At 32.2% G+C, this 23444-nt stretch overlaps 1 protein-coding gene across 2 annotated transcripts in view; it reads right to left on the bottom strand.

Annotated features, from left to right (window-relative positions):
- LOC114334181 (uncharacterized) overlaps positions 1 to 23444 on the bottom strand; it is a 427370-nt gene that overhangs the window by 301907 nt on the left and 102019 nt on the right. The gene's annotated exons all lie outside the window — the stretch shown is intronic.

Here is a 23444-nt window from a genome sequence, read left to right as displayed (position 1 = left end):
TGAAACAATAAAAATTTAGATAATGGATGTATTCTTCACTTTAATTAATTGTAGGTATTATTTATTATTTCCTTTGAAGAAACTGGATTAAATGTATAGTCGAGATACTTTTGTTATTTCTGTTAAGAAGCAGAGGCGGAGGAGGCTGTGATATTTGTATGGATCGTCCTTAAATGATTGTATACTAAAAAGAGTTTGTTATATTTTAAAATTTAAATTCTGGAGTAGGTTTTGAACCTGCGAACTCCTATTCATAGTACGGGATCCGAATAGGTCTACCTTCACCCATCTGTTTATCGGATGAAATATTTTTTTATTAAATTTTATACATAGTCAAATACGAGTGTCTAGTTAGTTGTTAGCATAGGTTGCCTATCAAAATATGGTAATAGCTTTCTTAAAGGGGGGGCGTGGGCGTAGGGTTTGAAATCAACGTCTCAAGCACATTTTTGTGAATTTTTTAATAGTATGATATTTTTTTTTAATTTAATAAGCATATTCAGTGCAATTAATAGAGTATTCAAAAAGAAAGTTCAAAGAATAATGAGCATTAAAAAATGAGCCAACTGTGGCAAATTTTTAAAGACATCTCAAAAAACAATGGATTTTCCGAAAAAAGAAGTTTTGCAAAAAACGCGTTTAAAGTTTGTCAACTCTTATTTCTTTTTTGTCTGTCAAATCGTAAAGTGATACACATCTGAATATATTTTTGAATCGCGGAGTAATTTACAAAAGAGAATGGGCACAGCTGTTGAACGTTTCTCATACGCTCAAGCGCGCTGTCGTGAACCTGCAAAGCGAGTCGTACGTAGGGATATTTCACACCATAGCATCACGTTTATTATTAAAATTTAATTATTTAAAAAAAATCTTTATTTTGATATATTATATTGTGATTGGTAAACAGATCGGTGCCGTCACCTACATTTGCTTACCCCTGTTTACACTGCTTGCCCGGTAGCCATAAACCTTAACACGTAGACAATACCTCATAGACCTATTTTATACAGGGTTGCGAAAAAGTCTGGCAACAAGGTAATTTCTCGGAAACCGCAAGGACGATTTTTATGTATTTTGGTGGGTGAGGTTCTTTTAATGCGGCCGATAATATAGTGGTACATTGTTGTCAAATCTTCCGTTTTCTGGAAATCTGATAAACTTTCTTATTTCAAATGGAACGTCCTATATATTTTTTACGTTTTGGAATTCTTAAGGGATACTGATTATTTTTCATATGATATTCCCTATACCTAAATGCAATAATTTCGGAGTTATTGCTACATTCATTAAAAAAAAATTTAAACAATTTATAAAAATCAATTTTTGCGACTCGGGTAGACAATATTTTAGGTTCCTTGGATCATTGTGAACAATAAAGGTCTGTTGTAATTTTCCTCTAAAGTTAATCGTTTCCGAGTTATAAACAATTTAAAACTGACGATTTTCTAGGTTCAAAAACACAAGTAAAAAATATTACCTTTGAAACTACGAAGAGCCTAAATTCAAGTTCAAGCCGTATTTTATCAGCTACCGATAAGCAATTTGGTCTTGTTTTATTTTAAAATATTATTTTTTAGTTGTTAATGCAGTCCGATCGCCCGTTCTCTCATATGCGCTTCATCAATAATTAAAAAAACAATATTTTACAATAAAACGTGTCAAACATTCTTATAGGTATCTGATCGAAAAAGGCTTGATCTTGAATTTAGGTACTTTGTAATTTAAAAAATTGTTTTTTTTACTTGTGTTTTTGAACCTTGAAAATCGTCATTTGTCGTTTTTTTTTCAGTTTTAAATTGTTAATAACTCGAAAACGATTAACTTTAGAGAAACATTACAAAAGACCTTTTTTTGTTCCCAATGATACAAAGAACCTAAAATAATGTCTACACTGGCCAAACAAATTGATTTTTATAAATTGTTTAATTTTTTTTTGTAATTTTTAAATGTAGCAATAACTCAGAAATTATGGCATTTAGGTATAGAGAATATCATATGAAAAATAATCAGTATCGCTTAAGAATTCCAAAACTTAAAAAATATATAGGGTGTTCCATTTGAAATAAGAAAGTTCGTTAGATTTCCACAAAAACGGAAGATTTAACAACAATGTTATTACCACTATAATATCGGCCGCATTAAAAGACCCCTACCCACCAAAATCTATAAAAATCGTTCTAGCGGTTTCCGAGAAATTACCTCGTTGTCAGACTTTTTCGCAACCCTGTATAAAATAGGTCTATGAGGTATTGTCTACGTGTTAAGGTTTATGGCTACCGGGCAAGCAGTGTAAACAGGTAAGCAAATGTAGGTGACGGCACCGATCTGTTTACCAATCAAAATATATATCAAAATAACGATTTTTTTTAATAATTAAATTTTAATAACAAACGTGATGCTATGGTGTGAAATATCCCACCTTCGACTCGCTTTGTAGGTTCGCGACAGCGCGTTTGAGCGTATTAGAAACGTTCCATCAAATTTGGTACAGTTACGGCCCTGGTAGACGAATATCGGGTTATTCCCCAGGCAAGGATTGCGCCAAACTTTATTCGATGTCAAACAGATTGCGAGCAGTCGTTGTTGCAAGAGGTGGACATAACCGCTATTGAATTGTTTTAATTTGTTGTTAATTTTGTTTTGTTTTCTTAATTTTAGTGCGTTTGATATTTTTAATTAAAAAAACCTTCAAAGCAGTGTTTTTATTTGCAGCTCTTATAAGAAAGGAGATATTCGGATAATTCAAAAATCAAAACCTTAGTGATACCTCCACGATAATACAAAAAAAGTATAAAACAAAATCAGCACTCCAATTTTTTCACAGAATTTTTTAAAGTTAGGAGAAAATACAACGCTCCCATTCATCCCCGTATAATGCCATCTAAGCAAAAAATTTCTGTTACCGGAATAATAACAAACGACACCAATACATGTACCTACAAACTGATACAGAGCAATTTAATAGATGTCTCCAGAACCCAACAACCATCTATAACCATGTCCAAAAAGCCATAAATCATATTGAAGAATGGTCATCCACAAGTGGACTTCAGTTTAATACCCTTAAAACCAAAGCAGTGTGTTTTACGAAAAGCCACCAAATACAACTGAAGAACTTATACTTAAATGAAGCACAGGTTAAATATGTAGACGAAGTTAGATTTCTTGGTATGATATTTGATCAAAAACTAACTTGGAAAATACATTTAGAATATTTAAAAAATACATGTCAGCCTGGAATAAATTTGTTACAATCACTTGCAAACAAAAAATGGGGCGCCGACTCGTCTACATTACTACATATCTACAAGGCCCTAGTACGTTCCAAACTTGACTACGGCTCAATCGTTTACAACTCCTCAAAAAAGACGTACTTAAAAACAATAGATGTGATTCAAAATACAGGTCTTCGAATTTCCTTAGGAGCACACCACACAAGTCCAATACAAACTCTATACTGGGAGACTGGAGAGATCCCACTCACGTTTAGAAGACAATATCTAAGTCTTTCTTATGCCGCTGCAGTATCCTCTAATCAAGATAACCCAGTTATACACAACGTATTTGCTGACCGCTTTAAAAGTTGTTTCCAAAACTCAAATAGAACTGATCACCCTTTTTATTACCGCATACAAACTTACTTATCAAAAATAGGTATTCATTTTCCAGACACCTACGATATTTCCGCAATCCAAACCCCTCCTCCTTGGACAATTCGCCTTCCCTCTACTGATACCAGCTTATTGCGACTAAACAAATCAGAAACGCCTGCAAGTCAAATCAATCAAGAATTTCTTAAAATATTAAGCAAATATGGTAGCTGCTTCAAAGTTTACACCGATGCCTCCAAAAACGAAGACGGAACTGGCGCAGCAATCTACTCGTCAGATTACACAGCAGCTTATAAGTTACCTTCATATACAACAACGTTCTCCGCTGAACTGTTTGCTATTCTAAAAGCATTGGCTCTGATAGTTAACAAAAATAATAAGAGAAATATCATTATCACAGATTATCTCAGCTCAATATTGGCATTAAAACAACTCTATTCTGATCATCCACTACTACTTTTCATTAAAAAGGAACTGAAATATGCAGAAAATATGAATATTAAAGTTAATTTTATTTGAGTACCATATCATACTGGAATCGAAGGTAACGAGGTTGTGGACAAAATAGCAAAGAATGCACCTAATAACCCAAACGCAGAAGAGAACATGAAAACCCTACACACCGACCTGAAAGCATATTTCAAAGTAAATACTTTTAAAATATGGCAGGATACATGGAGGGACTCATCAACTAAGCTATACGAAGTTGACATTAACCACAATCAAATTCCACAATTCAAAAACAGAAGAGAGCAAGTAATCTTCACTCGTCTCCGGATTGGCCATACTCGATTAACCCATGACTACATACCCCAACGTGCCGATCAACCTGTGTGTGATTTGTGTAGAAGTGTCCTTACCGTAAGGCATTGTTTATTGCAGTGTCCGAAGTATAAAGTGCAACGAAAAAAGTGCAATATACCACCAACATTAAATAGTGCACTCGGAAAAGACAGTGATACAAAAAGCATCTTCACATTCCTCAAAGACTGCAACCTCTTACCAAAAATATAGTATTTTACTTTACTTTGTATAGATTTAGAGCTTTTTATAATTTCCTATTGTTATGTTTAAAATCTATTTTTAAGTTATAATTTTGTAACACAATCCATACACGCTAATAACCCTGCGTGGTTGATGCGTAATGTAAGGAAAAAAATAGATGTCTCCATAATAGGAAAATCCAAAGAATAAAACGGGAGTCTAATGTCTGATGTAGAAAGCACATTCACAATTTTATATTAATGAGTAAGTACTAGAAAAGTTTTATATCTTGCATTAGTAAGTAGTAGTTAAAAACGATTGTTTCGTTTTTATGCTATATTTATAAAATGTCTGTGTTATGGTGTATATCTGATAAACAACAAAAAAAATTCAAGTATTTTGTCCAAACTTCACAATAAATAAATAAGACAGTCAATGAGGGCACATGGCTCCGAAATCCATCCTACTACATCAATTGAATTGATATTTTCACAGTAAGTAGAAAATAGCTCAAGAAACAAAATCTATGTACTATGACGCTTTTATCTTGGGCGGTTCCCACCTCTTCAAGTAATTTTTTGGTCAAAATAACCACGGAAATGGCTAGAGAAACTAATTCTAAACAAAATCTGTTCTATATTTTTTTTGAAAACTCAATATTTTTGAGTTATTCGTGGTTGAAAATTGGCCATTTTCATTGAAAAATAGCACCTTTTCGGACGGTTTCTGGCGAATACATTAAAAGCTATGCATCTAACTAAAAAAAATTATATAAAACATTTTTGTGGCTCATAAATAAAACAAAGAGATTCGTTCCTTAATAAATCTTCTAGTTATAATACAAAAGAGATATAGTAGGTGAAAAGAGTTTGTTTTTTTGTGTGCATGCTTAAATCGGTGTATTCAACTTGAAATAACAAAGAAACGGTCGATTTTAGGTGTATAATATTACCACTACCTTTTGTAGTGCTTGAATATGCCTTTAACATGAGTGATATTAAATTTCGATTACATTCTTACCATTTCGATTACATATTTTCGATTACATATTTTAAGAAAAAATGATAATTATATTTAACCCCTCATCTACCATAATCTAAATGCATTGTTTTCCTTCTACAGTACCTTTTATTATAGTGTTATACATATGTTCAAAAAGTAATACGGTTTTAAAATAATGGTTTTTGAAAAAAATAAGATCAACTTATAGAGCTCATTTTTAAATTTTCTTAAAAATCTTCTTTTTCTCCATGTAACTCGAAAATGATAAGAGATACGAAAAAAGATAACATACGAAAATGTAGGGTTTTTAAATTAAAAATTTATTTTTTGTTTTTCATTACTGTATCTTTTATCATTTTCAAGTTACATGGAGAAAAAGGAAGATTTTTACAAAAATTAATAATGCGCTCTATAATTTGATCTTATTTTTTTTCAAAAACCATTCATTTTAAACCCGTCCAACTTTTTAAACATAGAATTAATACTATAGTAAAAGGTATTGTAGAAGCAAAACGATGCAATTAAATTCTGGTGAATAAGGGGTTAAATAAATACACTTCTCATTTTTTCTTAAAATACATTCGTCATCAATTTTCTTGCAGCATATCTCGCTTAGTTTCAATGTAGTCGACATTAAATATTGCTCATTTTAAAGATCCTTTCAAGCACTACAAAAGGTATTAGATGCATTATACACCAAAATGAACAGTTGCTATATTATTTGGAGTACACCGATTTGAGCATGCACCAAAAAAATAAACTCTTTTCACCTACCATATCCCTTTTGGATTATAACTAGAAGATTTATGAAGGAACGAATCTATTTGATTGTTTATAATCTACAAAAATGTTTTACATATACTTTTTTTAGTTAGATTAATAACTTTTAAGGTATTCGCAGAAAACTGTTTAAAAAGGTGATATGTTTCAATGAAAATGACCAATTTTCAACCACGAATAACCCAGAAAGTATTGAGTTAAAAAAAAAGCTATAAAAGAGTTTTTGCTTAGAATTAGGTTCTCCAGCAATTTTAACCAAAAAATTTTCCATCCCCGAAAAGGGGTGGGAACCGCCCTCAATATAAAAGCGCTCTAGTATACAGGGTAGACTTTGAATTAGGAAATAAGTAGAGGCTATTCCCAAAATTTCATTAAAACCATGTAGTAGGATAGAATTCGATGGAAATATCCTGTTCTTGCTCTAATTGACTGGTGTAAAACAGGATTGCAAAGATTTAAAAAAATATTTTGTGAACATAAAATTGTGTTAAAATTGCTGTAAAAATGTTACCGAATTCTGCTGGGAGTTTATTTTTATAAAAAGTGATTCCTTATATTCTACTTTCTCCACAATCTTAATAACACGGAGGAAACGTGGTTGGTTTTTGACGGTAAATAAAACATTCAATTAAAATTTTCTTAAAGAGTAATTTTCATTCATAATATCAAATTTTCTTTTTCATAAATTTATTTTTCCGCAGCCATTAGTGAATGTAATTCCAAAATCGTTTCTAATAATAGAAGGAAAATAATTTTCACGCCTAAGGTAGATTTATTTATTTTTAAACACTTGCTTCTTGCGTGTTTGGCATGTATCGACCCATTAAAAAAAGGTCTTAATATTTCAGGAGGCTGTAAAACAAAATAATTTCTATCCTGTTAGTCATTCCAAACACAATAATTCAAAGAATAATATAACAGATAACATAATATACACACACGGGCAAAATTAGCCAAACACGTTAAAAATGGGACATGTTTGATGTCTCGTATTTCATAAACCAGTGGTCCGATTTGAGTGATCCTTTTAGTATGTTATTGCCTTGTTATTTAAGAATATCGTTGTAATAATATTGTTGCTAGAAAGGTAAATACCATTTTATACCGGGTGTACCAATCATACTGTGTTTTTTTCTTAAAGTTTGGAACACCCTGTGGAATATTCTAGCATATGTAAAATATTAGAATTAATACACGATTGTAGACTTAGGCTTGCTTAACATTTTCCTTTTCAATTCATTTACTTGTGTGAGATAATAAAAAAGTTATGTGCGTTAACAACTATCCATGTTTTTCATCAATAAATCCTCATAGTAGGGGAGAAAAGTATACTAAATTTGCAGTTACTCGAGCGTTATGGGAACCTATTAAATTGTGAAGAGTATGTGCTAAAATCAGAAAAAGGTTAAGTTAAGTTTTCCATAAAGTGGGAGATTTTTAATTTTTTAATTTAATTTTCCATTTGAAACAATCATTTTTCTGCGATTATAGCGCTATCTATCCATAATTCGAAAAAATATGTCGAATAAAAGTTGCTTATTTTTACGTGAAGAATTCAAATCTGCAATAAAAATTGGGAGCTCCTATTTAAGATTTTAAATTAAATCCCCCACCCCGCCTCCATGACACCCCACGGAGAGGGGTGGCGGGTAAATTAAAAATTATAAATACGAACCCTGCGATATTTTGCGAAATGAACATCAGATCGTAAATCTGCAAAATACGCATATTCAATATTTTTCAAAAATCTACCGAATGGCACCAAACACGACCCCCCACGGAGGTGGGGTGGGGGGTTACATTAAAATGTTAAATAGGAGCCCCCAATTTTTATTGCAGATTTGGATCCTTGACGTAAAAATAAGCAACTTTTATTCGCAACATTTTTTCCTATTATGGATAACTAGCGCTATAATCGGAAAAAACGATTGGTGGAAATGGAAAATTAAATTGAAAAATGGAGAGTCCCACACTTTATGGAAAGCTTAACTTAACTTTTTTTGGTTGTAGCACCCACTCTTCACAATCCACTCCAGGTCACAAGAACGCTCGAGTAATTGCAAAATTGGCATAGTTTTCTCCCCTACTATGAGGATTTATTGATAAAAAACATGGCTAGTTGTTAAAGCACATAACTTTTTTATTTTCCAACATAGGCAAATGAATCAAAAAAGAAAATGTTAGGAAAGCATAATTCTACAATTGAGTTTTAATTTTAATATTTTATATATGCTGGAATTTTCCACAGGGTGTTCTGAACTTTAAGAAAAAAACACAGTATGCTTGTTACACCCGGTATAAAATGACATTTACCTGTCTAGCAACAATATTATTACACCGATATTCTTAAATAATAAGGCTATAACATACTAAAAGAGTCACTCAAATCGGACCACTGGTTTATGAAATACGAGACATCAAACATGTCCCATTTTTAACGTGTTCGGCTAATTTTGCCGGTGTGTGTATTTATAACATAAAATTTTCTACTTTCTATAAAATGCAAAAAAGGGAAATATGGTCTATCTACCTATAATAAAGTTATTGTCTTTTTGATACTTTGTAATACTTATATATCTACATATTACATTCGGCATGAAAAATTAATGACAGTTAGCTCTATAAACGTATGCCAGCAATTGCTTCGTTTCCGAGATACGTGGTGTTCAAATTTTTAAAAGAGGTTGAGATAGGCAAATAAAATTTGGTGGATTTTAAGAGGTAAATATGGCAAATTTTACACGTAATATAAGGTAAGGTAATGGTCTGAATTTTTTTAAAGGAAAGAATAGTACGCTACTAACATTTTTCAAATTAAAAATCTTTTTTGAATTCCTCGTTCAATTTGTGATAAAAACCTATGTTTCCTTTTTTATACGAGGTACCGTTTTCATGCTATAAATAAAACATCTTAACGCTAACAGCGTATTCTAAACAACTTTCTATACATCCACATCTTCTTCTTCTTCTTTGGCATCACAACCCTAGATGAGTTTTTGCCTGTCTTGCTATGTACTTGCATTGATTCAGATCTTTCAATGAGATTTCAAAATTCTGGAAAATTTCATAACCTCCTGATCTTTTTAGATTAGATATGTATAATCGTTGGGCTGAAAAGTTCGTAGGCTAACATAGGAAATTTTTTTTTTTGATAAAATTTGATTTTATTATTCAATATAGTTACCTTCGAGGGCGATACAACGATTATAGCGGTCATACAACTTTTCAATACCATTTTTATACAGGGTGAGTCATGAGAAACTGTACATACTCCTACCTCGTATAGAGACCCCGATGGGGAATAACAAATGACCATTAAAAAGTGTCTGCTCCCCTTGTTTAATAATATACAGGGCGACTTTCGCATTTTGACAGAAATTTATATTCGTCATAATTTTTGAACGGTCAGATCCATGTGTCTCTTATTTTGGTCAATCATTACACTATTACCACCTAATCAACTGATTTATTCAAACTAGAAAAAAATCAGGTCCGGCTTTAAAACATTAGTTCGTTTGAATCTTAGAAAAAATTTCACCCTGTATCCTACGCTTTTTGAAAACTCTAATATTAATTTTACAAATTAAATAAATAGGCAAATTAAAATGACATATTTATTTTTTTCCTGACACGATTACTTAATTTTTTATAAAAAAATCAAATTTGACTATGAATTAACAATTTGGTAAAATGAACCATAGATTTAAAAAAAATCAACTTTTATTACAAAAATTAATTTTTTAGACAAATATTTGATTTATGTTACCACCCAATCAACTGCTTTATTCAAACTAGAAAAAAATCAGGTCCGGCTTTAAAAAATTAGTTCGCTTGTGTCTTAGAAAAAATTTCACCTTGTATACGCTTTTTGAAAACTCTAATATGAATTTTACAAATTAGACAAATAGGCAATTAAAATGGCATATTTATTTTTTCCCCACACGATTACTTAATTTTTTATTAAAAAATAAAATTTGTAAAAATCGCAATTATACCATAAAAATAAAAAAAATTAAACAACGTTTTTTTTTAATTAAAGTTTCACCATTTTTTTTTTTCTATAAAACGTCTAGATCTAAAACTCCCCATAACACTTCTCTTTGGACTCTATAGTTTAACATGGACGTGATCAAAGAGATAAATTTTAAATTTTTTCACTTAATTTTTGCGATTTAACTTCACGAAGCTGCACCTTTTATTTTTAAAAATTCATAACTTTTACGAGAAGAAGACTGAAAGTCTAAAACAAATGTCATAGTATTCACAATGGTAAGAGATAAAAAAAAGTGCTGTAAAAATTTTAGAAAAAAAAAATTTAATGGAACATTGTAGCCAGTTAAACTCGTTTTCAAAAAGTCAGTAAATGATGCATGGCAAAACTTATGGCAACAAAGTAAAACAACTCTACACGAACTCCAACCATATATTGGTCATTTCTCCTTGGACTTTCTAACTAGAAGAGAAGCATCGATTATTAGAAGACTCCGAATTAACCACACCAAACTTACCCATGGTTTCTTGATGTCCTCAGAAACTCGTCCAACTTGCCTCGATTGCAATGTTTTCCTGACTGTGAAACACGTCCTCACCGAATGTAACTCTTTCACCAACCTGTATACATTACTTGATATGAAACCTACTGTTAAAGAAATGCTCAACAGCCCTACAGAGATCATGAAAACTATATCGTTTTTAAAAACTACTCAGCTATACAAGAAGATTTAATACCATAGTCATTAGTTAAAGTTATATAATTATTATATGTTTTCGTTATTTAATTATGTATTTAATGTTAGTGTTCTTGTACCAATGGCCATAGTTGTCGAGGTACTTTATGTAAATAAAAAAAAAACGTAATTTCATCTTTTTTTTTTCATTTTTAGGTTAAAATTCCGATTTTAACAAATTTGATTTTTTTATAAAAAATCAAGTAATCGTGTGGGGAAAAAATAAATATGCCATTTTAATTGCCTATTTGTCTAATTTGTAAAATTCATATTAGAGTTTTCAAGAAGCGTATACAGGGTGAAATTTTTTCTAAGACCCAAACGAACTAATCTTTTAAAGTCGGACCTGATTTTTTCTAGTTTGAATAAATCAGTTGATTAGGTGGTAATAGTGTAACGATTGACAAAAATAAGAGACACATCGATCTGACCGTTCAAAAATTATGACGAATATAAATTTCTGTCAAAATGCGAAACTCGCCCTGTGTATTATTAAACAAGGGGAGCAGACACTTTTTAATGGTCATTTGTTATTCCCCATAGGAGCCTCTATACAAGGTAGAGGTATGTACAGTTCCTCATGACTCACCCTGTAATACAATTTGTCGTTAGCCTCAAAATAAGCCTCAGTTTCGGCCAGAACCTCTTCATTGGTGGTAAATTTCTTTCCAGTGAGCATTCTGTTGAGGTCAGCGAACAGGTGGTATTCTCTGGGAGGATATCTTGATAATCCTGTGGCTGCGGAAGCAATTCGAAGCCCAATCCATGAAATTTTGCCACCGTTTTCATTGATTTGTGACACTCTGCGTTGTTTTGATTAAATAGCACTTTCTTTTTCTTCAAATGAGGCCGTTTTTTCGCCATTTCGTCCTTCAAACTCTCCAGGAACGTAATGTAATAGTGGCTGTTAGTGTTTTTATCCTTTTCAAGATAGTCGATGAATATTATAGCATGCGCATCCCAAAATACTAATACCATAACCTTGCCAGCAGACTGTTGCGTCTTCCCACGCTTTGGAGTCGGTTTATCACGTGCAGTCCACTCGGCAAACTGTCGATTGGACTCCGGTGTAAATTGATGAAGTCATTTTTCATCCACTGTAATATATCGACGCAAAAATTCGGTTTTATTTGGATTGAAGAGCTTCAAACACTCCTCAGCATCATCAATCCGTTGTTATTTTTGATCGATTGTGAGCTGTCGCGGCACTCACTTTGCACAGAGCTTTCGCATACCCAAATATTCATGCACAACATATCCAACACGTTCCTTTGATATCTTTAGAGTACAACCTCACTTTACAGTCATCCAAAATTATTTTGTGGACTTTTTTATGTTTTCGTCGGTGACAGCCTCTTTGGGGCGTCCAGTGTGTGCATCGTCCTCGGTGCTTATTTCGCCTCGTTTAAACTTAGCAAACCATTTCTCAACGGTTGATTTTACTGGTGTAGATTCCGAATAATGTTTATCAAGCCAAGCTTTGGCTGCAGCAGTATTTTTTTTTCGACAAAAAGCAATGCTTTATTAGGACACGAAATTCCTTTATACCCGTTTTTTCTAAACTAACAACTAACACAAACACAAGTTGCTTCACTCAAAATGCTATATCTCATAAACTAATAGTTCGACAGCTGTCAAATGTATAGACACATCTTTTGACTAAAAATCATATGGATTTAGTACCAATAGTGCCATCTATGTGTCAACCTACGAACTTTTCATCCCACCTGTTATTTTCTATACAAATGGAACTTTGGTCTCAATCTTATGGACTCTAGTAAAATGTGGTTGAAAAAACATTGTTTGAAATGATGGTTCTGCCACCAGGGGTATCAAATTCTGAATGTTTTTGTATGTTATTTTTGTGTTAGTTTGTTTTTGTAAAGTTTGTGCAAGATAAAAATTTAATAAAATAAAATAAAAATTACATTTTTATTCAGTTGCAAAGCGAAGGCAAAAACGTCTTATTTTTCACTTAGAACAGGGACCGCAGACCAGCACTCTACATCGACGATTTTCGACTCTTTTTGGAGTCATTCCCGCAAAAAGGGAAATTTCCCTCCTTTTGGCAACACTAACCACCGAAGCTCCGATGTTGTTCGGTAACGGTAACCAAATTGCAAACGGCCAGTCTTTTCCTACCTGAATAGAGATTAGGGATAGGAAACAAAAGTAAAATATGAAAACGAAAACAGGCATTATTTGTATCTGTATCTATGCAGTGTTAAGGATGAAGACGAATGATAAAGTACTAGGACTAAAGAACACACATAATCTCTTTATTTTGTTTGTGGTGCTTCAAAATATAATCTATTTCGGTAACTCAATATTACTTAAATGTTAGGTATCTAAGTAAGTACATATAAGTATATAAATTTTTGTTACTTATACATAGTTTAGTTTAGCTAAATATTATATAATAATTTATATAAATAACTAAAATTTATAAATATGTACGTACTTTTTAAGTAATATTTTAGAATGTAGGTACTAACTACATTCTCACATGCAATTAGTATATGTAAATATAATGGGTATTTGGTAGAACCAGTAGAACCTAAGATGAGATTAGGTGATGCTGAAAACATACTTCTGAGGAATATAGCACTTGATAGCACTTTCTTAGAATATTCATAAAAATATATTCTTCCCATACAAAGATGTGCGGTAGTACGTTCTAAGTATATAAATAGAAGGTTTATAGCACTTCCTTGAAATATTCTAAAAAGTAAGTTCTTGGTAAAAACTAAAAAGATGTGCGGTAGTACGTTCTAATTATATAAATAGAATGTTTATAGCACTTCCTTGGAATGTTCTAAAAAGTATATTCTTGGTATATACTGTAAAGAAGTGAGGTAGTACATTCTAAGTATATACATAGAACGTTTAAGTACTAAAAAAAATACCAAGTTTCTTGTAAAAGGTATATATTAAAATACCCTAAATAAGGGTCACAATACAAAACGTTTTCGGATTAAGGAATCCATCATCAGTGTTTAAAAGCCCTAAAATTAAGTATAACCTAATTAAATGGGATAAAAGTTAAAATTAACAGAGGTTTTCAAGAACAAGAGGTCATACTTACAAAATTTGCATGCCTGAGCCACCAAAATGTATCGGGTAAAAACCCTTTAAATGTAAATAATAAGGATGTTTTACATATTTATATAAAATTCATTGGATGGTATAGATAAACCTGGATGTTACCCAGGGCAACACAGGACTCTCCCCACGTGGTTGGAACTTTTTTTGGAGAAAACCTCACATATTGGATTTCAATGGCCAACTGACAAGTGAATTCAAGAGCAACCCAAAATGACATCAAGAACTGTCAATGTAACCTAGTTGTAATATTACTTCAGCCACAACATTAAAGATTAATTTAAATGTTTTAAGATAAAAAACAGTATCAAATTTACAAATAGTAAAAATAAAAGATGTTCACAAAATATGAAAGATTTTATTCTAAAAATAATGCATTAATTAAGTATTCAAAATAGGGAAATGAAATGTTTACGTTACAGGAAGTTATGCAGTCAACAATACCAATAGGTGTTGTATTGGTGGTATAAAATTGTCAATACGATTAGACAAATAATGGTAAAGGTCTTATACTAGGAACACAAAATAGTATGTAATGTGTACATATGTGTACGATTTTAAGAGTATTGATGAAATGATAATTGTTTAATGACTGATAACTTTATTGGTAGTCGACCCCACATAAATTGTATAATGATAGAAAAAGTGATATGATAATTGTAAAAATACTGTTTTGTTTTTATCTGATTTTTATCTGAAAATGAGACTAAAGTAACTTGATGAAACTGAGTCCTCCAGAGACCTGACATCAAATTGGTTAAAAATGAAATGGTTGTAAAGTAAGGGGGGGAGTAGGACGGTATGAGAAGTCTGACAGAGTATGTTGTGATATTGGACCATGGAAGATGTGTAGTGTGTTGTTATGAAACACTTAAACACTCTTAAAATCGTACACATATGTACACATTACATACTATTTTGTGTTCCTAGTATAAGACCTTTACCATTATTTGTCTAATCGTATTGACAATTTTATACCACCAATACAACACCTATTGGTATTGTTGACTGCATAACTTCCTGTAACGTAAACATTTCATTTCCCTATTTTGAATACTTAATTAATGCATTATTTTTAGAATAAAATCTTTCATATTTTGTGAACATCTTTTATTTTTACTATTTGTAAATTTGATACTGTTTTTTATCTTAAAACATTTAAATTAATCTTTAATGTTGTGGCTGAAGTAATATTACAACTAGGTTACATTGACAGTTCTTGATGTCATTTTGGGTTGCTCTTGAATTTACTTGTCAGTTGGCCATTGAAATCCAATATGTGAGGTTTTCTCCAAAAAAAGTTCCAACCACGTGGGGAGAGTCCTGTGTTGCCCTGGGTAACATCCAGGTTTATCTATACCATCCAATGAATTTTATATAAATATGTAAAACATCCTTATTATTTACATTTAAAGGGTTTTTACCCGATACATTTTGGTGGCTCAGGCATGCAAATTTTGTAAGTATGACCTCTTGTTCTTGAAAACCTCTGTCAATTTTAACTTTTATCTCATTTAATTAGGTTATACTTAATTTTAGGGCTTTTAAACACTGATGATGGATTCCTTAATCCGAAAACGTTTTGTATTGTGACCCTTATTTAGGGTATTTTAATATCTACCTTTTACAAGAAACTTGGTATTTTTGTGATTTATGGTATACAGCCAGCTACAGGAAGTTTATTTTCCTCCTGGGTTTAAGTACTGTAATGTAGTATATACTCAGTATCTGCTCTGCACATTCGCAATGATAATTACGCATATTCTCAGTATATACTTTTTCTGAAAAGTATGTTCTATGAATCTTCTAAGAACATGAAATTGTTATGTGGGTTTTGGATGTCACTGGAATGCTTGTGGTGTTTTGTTGTTTCTTTTCTTCTATCTTGTGGAATTCCTTGTTAAAAAAGACAACGGGTAGTTAGTTACTTTTTGTCAAGACCTTTGTTAGCATGTTTTTTTGCTGGGTTCCATATAAACATAATACAAAATTAAACATGCCCAAAGAAAACAGTTTCGGAACCTTGCTGTGAAATGTTCTTACAACTTTTCCCATATGATGGTATATTTAAAACGGTTCATGTATATTAGACAATGTATTCAGAAATTTTTCGTTATACTCGTACATTACAAACATTTCTGTGTCGTTTAGTCTGAGGTTTATCTACAAGGCACCGAATCAGAAACGTCTCACAAGACAACCGCAAACACACTAAATTTCCAAAGACGTGCAAAATGCCTTTCTTCCCACAAAGAGAGCAACTAGATATTGCCGAGTGATTTATAATGTATTCTCAGTGAATAGTTCAAATATTGTCCGTCTGTGTCCACAGCGGCGGAACTGTGTTTAAGGAGACATCCAAGCAAATGTTTGAATTAACAATATTCCGCATCAGAAAGTATTTTGTGTTGACTGTGCCAGTGAATACTCATGTTTAATGGAATGGAATTCAATACGACTGCTACTTATGTTGTGAGATGTGGGAAAGCAGGTATAGAAATGCCTGATATCAGAATCGTGAAGTTTAATGTTTCAATAAGGTGCTCAGAACGTTTTGTTATACGAAGGCTAAAAGCATTGTTGAGTGTAACTTGAAAAGTCTGTCGCGATCATAAAATTAAATTTAGTTTAGGGACATTTTTGTTACAACCTTGTAACATATCGATAATAATATACAAGAATAAAAACCCGCTAAACGCCGTAAAAATGAGTGGAGCATACAATATTCCAGCTACAAAAGATCTGATATGAATATTACGTGGCGCGAAAATGTATTTTCATTTTGATGCAAAACAAAATTCTAGTTTTATTTTAAAAGATTTCTCCATAGTGTTTGCTAAATTTGAAGTAAACTCGCCACAAAAGAGTTTCAAAATTCAAACTGTATCAAAGTTAATCTTTTGTGGCGCGTTTTACTTCAAATTTAGCAAATATTATGGAAAAAATCTTTTAAAACAAAACTAGAATTTTGTTTGGCATTAAAATGAAAATACATTTTCGCGCCACGTAATATTCATATCAGATCTTTTGTAGCTGGAATATTGTAAGCTCCACTCATTTTTACGGCGTTTAGGGGTTTTTTATTCTTGTATCACTGGTTTTTCAAAGTTATTTATAAATTAAATGTATGAAGTTAAATGCAATGTTTCTCGATTACACGTTAAGCTTTATAAATAGTCGCCTTTGTCGCATTATCTCCCAAATGATCTAGTGTCCATCGAATGTACACTAGATTTTTTTCTATTAGTTTCAAATTTAGCGTCGTAACCACTGCAACTACATAAACCATTTAGGGAATAATCGTTATTTGGATTATACTTTTGTAGCTTAATAACTTCTAAACGGCATAACCGATTTTGATCACTAAACATAAGTTTGAAACGTATTGACAAGTAGTATCTGATGAATCTAAGGTCAAGTATGATAACTGAAGCTACTACAGGAATTATTGAGCTTGAAAAACCGTTTTTCCCATAAGAAATAGATTTGATCATAATTATGAAGCCTATCTTCTTCTTATGGTGCCTATCCGTTACGGATGTTGGACACTAACATGGCTATTCTGACTTTGTTGACTGCTGCCCTGAAAAGTCCGGTAGTGGTTAAGTTAAACCATTTTCGCAGGTTATGCAGCCAGGATATTCTTCTTCGTCCTGGACCTCTTTTCCCATGCACTTTACCTTGAAGTATGGTCCGAAGTAGGTCATATCGTTGTTAATTGCGCATTATATGGCCCAGGTATTCCAGTTTGCGACGTTTTATGGTTACGACTAGTTCGCGCTCTTTACCCATTCTATGTAGAACTTCTTCGTTGGTAACTCTGTCTATCCAGGAAATCCTCAACATGCGTCTATAGCACCACATCTCAAATGCTTCGAGTCTCTTCAGTGATGCTTCAGTTAAGGTCCATGACTCCACGCCATATAAAAGAACGGAGAATACGTAACATTTTAGTAAACGAACTTTTATTTCCAATTTTATATCGTGGCTGTTACAGATTTTTTTCATTTTGACGAAAGCTGATCTTGCCTTCTCGATCCTTATCTTAATTTCCGTCGATTGGTCCCACTGTTCATTTAAGTTTGCGCCCAAATAACAAAAGTTGGTGATTTGTGTTGTAGGTTGTTGGTTAACTAGTAATTGACCAGGTGGTATCCTATTTTTGCTTATAACCATGTATTTGGTTTTTTTGATGTTAAAATCAAGGCCAAACCTGCTACTTACTTCTGCCACCCTGGAGACAAGTGTCTGCAGACCTTCAAGCCTATAACTTAAAGCCTATAACTTAAAAATTTGAATTTTCCCGGATATGAGGTATACACCGTTAGATTCGCCTAGAGTCCTTCTACAAAGGCTCAGTTATTGGCGCAATTCGTAGGTTAAAATTTTGAGTAATTGTCGAAAAACCAAAATTTTCAAAGTTTAGTTTTTTAGTTTTTCGGCTATACTGAGCCGTGTGTATGTCTGATCTTGGCGGCTTAAACACCATTTGAAAGCTTAACTCAATACTATTGATTTGGTGTATTTACGGTTGTCCTGTCTCTTCTTGAACCGAAGATACCCCCAAAAAATATGCCGTTTTGTACCTACCAAGTCCTATAGCTGGCTTATGGGTGGTCAGAAGTCACAAACTACATCGGTTCTGAATCGACCCTGACCCCCTCTTCAAACACAGAAAAAAAATTTAGATCGGTTTAACTTTTCCACATACATACATACATACATACATATCGACAAACATTTTCCCTTTTTTAAATAAAAATTGAATCATATTTCTGAGCTCGGTAACTTTTGAATGGTATAACCGATTTTCAAAATGAGACATGCGTTACAAAGGTAATGATCAGTGCTAGCAGAAGCCGCAAAGGTCGGAGTTAAATTTTTGAAGTTTTTGGGAGTTTTGGGGACGAGAACGAAAAACAGACCCTAAATAGGAAGGGCCGTAAAATTCACACCCGTGGACCAAAATGGATGGTTGACATATGAATGGGTGAGTCTTTTCCTGCATATTAAGATGGGAGTTGGCCCAATTTTCAATTCAGTCAGATTTATAAAATCGAAAATTGCGTGTATATATAGTGTCGCGTGTAGGGGAGTGTGGATGTGCGCCACTGGCGAGAACTGCCGTTCTCTGGTAATTTTTACTTATAATAATATGCTCTTAATATAATTTATCTTATAACTTCTTCTACTACTTTTTACACGTGTTCGAATATCTGCCTTTTGCAGGTTCCGATTAACTCAAATATGAGAAAAGTCATTAAATCACTAATCCATTGGTATTCTCCGTATTTCTGTCGACTGTCACAAACATTTTTGACTTGGAAATCTTTACGAAATGAAAACAAATTTATAATCTCTATACTGAGGTATTTTTTAAATTCTCACACGTTTTCAGCCTTCATAAAAACAATGTATAGCCTAAATTCACCATATATGTGCTCAAGCTCAGTCTCGGTATAGCGTTTTCATGTTCCCCAAACTACTAAAAGCTCTTTGTAGTACCAAACCGTCCTAAAAGGTTTATTTACTCTAAAATTTTAATAAGACACCCACAAAAGTAGTTATAGAAGTTCCTGATACTTCCCCCTCGTTGTAAAAGTCTAAAGAAGCCGATTTCTTATGTTTCTGAGTCAGTTCTGTTAGTCAGTCAGTTACCAGCTAGTCGCAGAGTTCATCAGTCGCTTTTATTACTACTCAGAATGTGATCGCGAGTGTCAAATATTCTTAAATCATGGTTCACAATATTCATTGTTACCACAAGGTTATCACGCGAATAATTTATTTCTCCTTTATTATCTCCTCTATTATCTCCTAATCGCGGTTCACTTTACTTATAATTTGCAGTAAATAGTGTTTGTGTTACAAAATAAAATAATTACCTCACAGTTTATTATTCATTTCAACTCAAATTTAAATCTTGTTTCGACTCGACAAAGATAATCAGATTCTTCGTAATTAACCACTAAAGAAGCTGATTCTCGTCTTGTGTGAAGAACAAGAGACATTCATCCATTCAAATTACAAACTGGTGAAGCGTTGTACACAATTTTCATATGATGATTTTTTAATTATTGTTACAAATATGTACGCCAGTCAATGGGAGCAAGAAAAGGATATTAACTCCGAATTTTATCCTAATGCATGGTTTTTAATGAACTTTTGGGCCTAGCCTCTACTTATCTCCTAATTTAAAGTCTACCCTTATCCGATGTGTGCTTTTATTTTGGGGGTGGTTTACACCCCTTCTCAGGGGTGGAAAATTTTTTGGTTAAAATTATCACAGAATTCGCTAGAGAACCTTATTCTAAGCAAAAACTGTTTTATAATTTTTTGTGAAAACTCAATATTTTTTGAGTTATTCATGGTTGAAAATTAGCCATTTTCATTGGAGCAATACCTTTTCGAACGATTTTTTGCGAATACCTTAAAAACTATGCATCTAACTAAAAAAACGATATTCAACATTTTTGCAAGTTATAAAAAAACAAAGAGACACTTTGCCTCCATAACTCTTCTAGTTATAATACAAAAAGAGATGGTAGGTGAAAATAGTTTGTTTTTTGGTACATTCGCAAATTGGTGTATTCAACTTGAAATAAGAGAGAAACGGCCGATTTTAGGTGTATAATGCTACCAATACCTTTTGTAGTGCTTGAAAAGACCTTTAAAATGAGCTATACTAAAGGTAAATTACATTAAAACTAAGCGAGATATGCTGCAAACAAAATTGATAACTAATGTGTTTTAAGAAAAAATGAGAAGTAATTTTAACCCCCATCCACCAAAATGTAAGTTTTTTTTATATAGTTTTCCTTCTACAATACCTTTTACTATAGTGTTATTTCTATATTCAAAAAGTTGGACGGGTTTAAAATGAATGGTTTTTGAAAAAAAAAGATCAAATTATAGAGAGCATTTTTAAATTTTCTTAAAAATCTTCATTTTTCTCCATGTAACTTGAAGTTGTTCTGAAGCTATTTTCTTGTGCCATTTTTATAATCAACTATTTTCAATGGAAAATAAGCCACAATTTTGCCAAAAAAATTATTTTATTAACGTTTCGAAGCCCAAATCGGGTTTCGTTGTCAAAATACAAAATACTACTAAAATAAAAAAAAATGTTGTTGCTAAGTAAAAAAATATTCTTCTAATAATTTATTTTCTGACTCATTTATATTGACAATTCAGACATATATTATACATTTTAAAGTAGAAGACTTTAAAATGATATCGCCAATATTTATGAGTTGCGTTGCTCGGACGACTTTACTAAAAGATAGTTTATTCGATTACATGAAATCAATCCCAACTCAAGAATATCCGTCACAAAAAAAATCATAGCATGTGATCTGTCTTTAAAAAGACAACCAAATGCAACGATGACAGTAAAATTCTCGCGTTCCAGATTCCATAGTAAATCACGAGGGAAAAACCAGGAAAAAACCTCGTGATACTATCCCGACATTGTAAGTATTTGGTCTTACATTTAATTTACTTTCAAAAAACTAATACCAAATTCTGACTTTAATATGTTTAAATTATAAATAATATTAATAATACATAAATATACAATAAGTAATACTAAAATATAAAATTTGTACACAATTGGTTTCATTTAGCATAATTAGGGCCGCTTTCTTGATTGTTCTCTTTTTACTATCTGATTCTCTCAGGAATATACTTGAATTTCTCCACCGAACATGAGATAATGAACATAGAGTTCAGTGGAGAGATTCAAGTATAGTCCTGAAAGAATCAGATAGTAAGAAGAGAAAAATCAAAGAAGCGGCCCTAATTATGCTAAATGAAACCAATTGTGTCGCAAATTCCTCGGTGGAATGCAGTAGGATGTGGTTACCCATACTGAAAGAGGAAGTTAATAGAAAGAAAATACCATGATTAGTAAGTCAATAACATATCAGGTTAGTACAAATTTTATATTTTAGTATATTACTGATTGTATATCTATGTATTATTAATATTTCTTTTGTAAGACCAAATACTTACGATGTCGGGATAGTATCACGAGGTTTCTCCTGGTTTTCCCTCGTGATTTACTATGGAATCTCTAACGCGAGAATTTTACTGTAATCGTTGCATTTGGTTGTTTTTTTAAAGACAGATCACATGCTATGATTTTTTTGTGACGGATATTCTTGAGTTAGGATTGATTTCATGTAATCGAATGAACTATCTTTTAGTAAAGTCGTCCCAGGAACGCAACTCATAAATATTGGCGATATCATTTTAAAGTCTTCTACTTTAAAATGTATAATATACGTCTGAATTGTCAATATAAATGAGTCAGATTAAATAAATTATTAGAAGAATTTTTTTTACTTAGCAAAAACATTTTTGTTAATTTTAGTAGTATTTTGTATTTTGACAACGAAACCCGATTTGGGCTTCGAAACGTTAATAAAATCTTTTTTTCTTGGTAAAAATGTGGCTTATTTCCCATTGAAAATAGTTGAATGTAAAATTGGAAAGAAATCCTTTGTAAAAGGTATAAAATTTTTTTATTAAAAATCCCTTAAAAGGGCTACATCACAACAAAACGTTTTCGATTTTTATAAAAAATCATCATCAGTGTTCGATAAACTGGATGCTAGCTGAGCCACAAAAGAAAAATATCTGGGTAAAAACCCTTTACATAAACACGTGGGATCCAAATTGAGTTGATCACATTTCAATGACTTAATGGCAACTTTAAGTTGCCATTAAGTCATTGAAATGTGATCAACTCAATTTGGATCCCACGTGTTGGGAAACCTGTATACCTTACCTTAGGGCATTATCCTGTTTGCCATGTGACCATCACAGGCCTTTTTCTTGAAGTATGCACTTTTAAGGCAACAATATTTTATGTAAAGGGTTTTTACCCAGATATTTTTCTTTTGTGGCTCAGCTAGCATCCAGTTTATCGAACACTGATGATGTGTGTGTGTGTTTAGATTTATGACCTTGGTGATAACACTTGATTTATAACACTGATGATGATTTTTTATAAAAATCGAAAACGTTTTGTTGTGATGTAGCCCTTTTAAGGGATTTTTAATAAAAAAAATTTATACCTTTTGCAAAGGATTTCTTTCCAATTTTGTGATTGATGGTATACAGCCAACTACAGGAAAACTTTTTCTTTTCCTTGTGGATTTAGTTGAATGTAAGTTGAAAATGATAAGAGTTACAGTAATGAAAAGTAAAAAGGAAATTTTCATGTAAAAAAATCCTA

This window comes from Diabrotica virgifera, chromosome 1, assembly GCF_917563875.1.
Source record: "Diabrotica virgifera virgifera chromosome 1, PGI_DIABVI_V3a".
Taxonomy (NCBI): domain Eukaryota; kingdom Metazoa; phylum Arthropoda; class Insecta; order Coleoptera; family Chrysomelidae; genus Diabrotica; species Diabrotica virgifera.
This window is presented reverse-complemented; position numbering and strand designations above follow the sequence as displayed.